This window comes from Bison bison, unplaced genomic scaffold (genome assembly GCF_000754665.1).
Source record: "Bison bison bison isolate TAMUID 2011002044 unplaced genomic scaffold, Bison_UMD1.0 scf7180017864072, whole genome shotgun sequence".
Classification (NCBI taxonomy): Eukaryota; Metazoa; Chordata; class Mammalia; order Artiodactyla; family Bovidae; genus Bison; species Bison bison.
In genome coordinates, this window is record NW_011494644.1 from 11,867,550 (window position 1) to 11,870,847 (window position 3,298).

At 56.2% G+C, this 3,298-nt stretch overlaps 1 long non-coding RNA gene across 1 annotated transcript; it reads left to right on the forward strand.

The window, feature by feature from the left end:
* The first annotated feature begins 531 nt into the window (after window positions 1-531).
* LOC104986672 lies at window positions 532-1,769 on the forward strand. Its single transcript, XR_825063.1, has 2 exons — window positions 532-963; window positions 1,228-1,769. It is a non-coding gene; the product is annotated as an uncharacterized LOC104986672 (long non-coding RNA).
* The last annotated feature ends 1,529 nt before the right edge of the window (window positions 1,770-3,298 follow it).

The following is a 3,298-nucleotide window of genomic DNA, read 5'->3' on the forward strand; positions in this document are numbered from 1 at the left end:
AAAATGAGATCATAAACAGGATTCTTAGGAGGATCAAATGAGATGCTGAAAGCACGTAAGATATAAGCTTACAAGACTTCATAAAGCTTGTATCTAAGGGAAGAGTCAAATGAATCTCATCTGGGAATGACACACATGAAGGGTTTTTGGGACACAAACCTGAAAGATGAAGTTAACTGGGTGCAGCGGTGGGAAGGGTGGAAGGAAAGAGCCTAATGGGTAGAGGGACTAGCTCCAGAAAAATCCCTGGGGAATCATGTAGCCAAACTAAAGCAGTGAGGTGGAAGAGGAAACAATCTTCCGGGAGTCAAGGCTTTCCTAAATACACTGTGAGCTAGTAGGAGCCTGAGGCCAGTCCCTGAAAATTTAGGACTTCACATCTCACCAGCCAGCTTGCGTTCAATTCCCTGCCAGAAAACCACACTCACCAAATCTTCCGCAGGGCCCTCGAACCACAGGGGTCGAAAGTGAATAGTTTTTCAGGCAGAGGAGGAAGATTAAGAAGGCAGCTAAGAAGGTACAGTGGTAGGAAGCAGACCCATTTGCCTTGGCAGCTGAGGTGTCTAGCGCGGAGGGGGAGAAGGCCCGGAGAGGGGGCGGGGGTGCCTCCAAGACTCGTTGGGTAATTGGCAGCGCCAACAACTTCAGATTGAGGAATCTAGGCAGCTTGTTGGCCCTCAGTCAAACGAAGAATGGGCGCCCCCTAGCAGCAGTAATCGGTAGTGGACACGGAAGGATCCAGATGAGGGGCCCGGGCAGAGGGGGTGCGGCTCAAGACAGGGTAGACAGCCGGGCATAGTTTTCTTCTCACAGGAGCTAACTCCTTCCGGCATGATGGACACCTGGGATCCCAAAACAGCTGGGCTGGAAGGGCCCTCGAGAAAGGAACTGCCAACACGTGCCCTGTGTCAGGCCCTGAAGGTGGGCATTTTCGTGAACATTGTCATAACACTCTGCTTCGAGGTAGGTATCGTCATCCCCATTTTTCAGATGAGAAAAATCGAGGTTTGGTGACTTCCCAAGGAGGGGTGGGGATGTTGTATGACTCCAGAGCCTTTTCCCTGGAGCTCTCCCGACTTGGAAGCTACCGATTCTCTGAGGTTTGGGGGAACAAGCATCAGGTGTCAGGCGCCGAAGCTTTCCAAGGGACAACAGCGTGACAGTACTCTCGGCAAGAACCACGCCTCCCTTGTCGCCACACACTGATTACTGTTGCTTTCCTTTAAGAGCCTTCCCCTGAAAGATGAAGTCCTCGCCACACGGGGAGGCAGACATTATAGATTCCTGGATCTCTCGGACGTCTTTTCTCCCTCACCCTCATTGATCCCCACTGGCGACAGAAATTCTTCCCCTCCACTAGCGAGTGAAGGCACGAGACTACATTTCCCTGGAGGTCGTCAGAAGCGGGTGGCGAGGAGAGAAGGAAACAGACTCTCCTTTTCTGTCTGCTCTCAATTTGGACTGTTGGCGGTGATGCACATTTCAACAGCCCATGTCCTTTCTCTGTTGAGCAAAGGAAGGGACTACGTCGCCCAGCAGGCACTGGCGCGGAGGATGTGCTAGGCTGCCATCTTTATTGTAGTCCTTTCCCCTGTTTCCACAAGGAGTAGCCTTAGCGAATGAACTACAAGTTCCAGGTCACCGTTGCCCCTTTCCTCCAGTGGCCATCTTTGCTGGTAGACCCCGCCCCTTTCCCCCTTCCATTGTCTGGTCAAGATAATAAAAGGGAGCCGGGAAGACTGCAACTCCCGTCAAGCTTTGCGCCAACAGGAGAGTAATTTCGATATTACTGGCGAGCGAGGTGACAAGGTGGTATAGTGAGGCAACCGCGAGAAGCTAGGTTGCCTGCCATTTTTATGGTAGTCTCCTTATCCTCTTGATCCTACCATTCTTAAAGAACTCTAGAACGCTTAGTTCAGTTCAGTCGCTCAGTCGTGTCCGACTCTGCGACCCCATGAATCGCAGCACGCCAGGCCTCCCTGTCCATCACCAACTCCCGGAGTTCACTCAGACTCACGTCCATCGAGTCAATGATGCCATCCAGCCATCCCATCCTCTGTCGTCCCCTTCTCCTCCTGCCCCTAATCCCTCCCAGCATCAGAGTCTTTTCCAGTGAGTCAACTCTTCGCATGAGGTGGCCAAAGTACTGGAGTTTCATCTTCAGCATTATTCCTTGCAAAGAACCCCATCGCACTTTGGAAGATGGACTACTAGTCAGGTGTCCGTCCTTCTTCCGCCATCTTGTTTGTAGTCAACGTTCCCACGCCTCTACGCTCTGCAACCTGGAGCCTTGGGGCAACCGGACTATGAATCCCGGCATCCGCCACTCCCGGCTTTTCACGTCCTCCGCCTACTTGTTTGTAGTTCCCACGGACCCCAGCATCCCTTTGATCCCAGCGCCCAGCGTCCGCAGGACTACTACTTCCATCGTGCCCTGCGCATGTTAGTCCTGGAAAGAGGAGGAGGTGGGGGAAGGAGAGGGTAGGGGGCGCGGTTCCTCTGAGAGAAGGAGAGAGTAAAGAGGAGGAGGAGGAGGAGGGGAGGAGGCGGGAGGGGAGGGGAGGGGGAGCAGGGAGGGGAGGGGAGGGGAGTGGCAAGGAGGAGAGGGTAGAGGGAAGAGAGGTGGAGGAGCTCAGGAGGGATGGGAGAGGCGGCCAGGGCCCGGGGCCGAAGCAGCGCGGGGCCGGGGACCAGGGTGGCTGAGGCAGGCCCATTTTCCCCTCACCCTTTTCCTGTCCCCTTCCAACCTTTCCTTCCACCCTCCAGCTTGAGGAAGGGAATTTTATTCAAATTTTATTTAAATCTCTATCTCCCGAGAGTCGCTTGCTGGGAGGAGGGGGAGAGGAAGGGGGCGCGCGCAGGCTAGGTGCGGGAAGGGAGCGAGGCCCAGCAGCTCCCTTCACCCCTTCTGCTCGCCCCGTAGCAGTAGCGCAGGGGCTGGTTCAGGTGAGGGGAGCAGGTTACAGAAATCCCCGACCCTCCCCGGGAACCGGCGGAGGGCGGGGCTTGAGCCCCTGAAACAGTGCGGGGGTCCCAGGTCTACCCTGGGCATCGGGAAGGGGCAAGTTAAAGCGCCAGGGGCGCTGGGCAGAGGCGAGGAGGGGCAGGGTGGAAGGAGGTGAGCAGACACCCGAACTGAGTGGGGCCCAGGCAAAAGCTGTGCACCCTGCGCCCGAGGAGCCCCCGTTGGCCTGTGGGACTGAGGGACTGAGTCCCCCAGAGCAGGACCTCCCCCTGCAAGGGCCGCGCCGCAGCCCGTGGGAGGGCCTCGCCCCCGGCGCCCCCCATCTCCACTCGC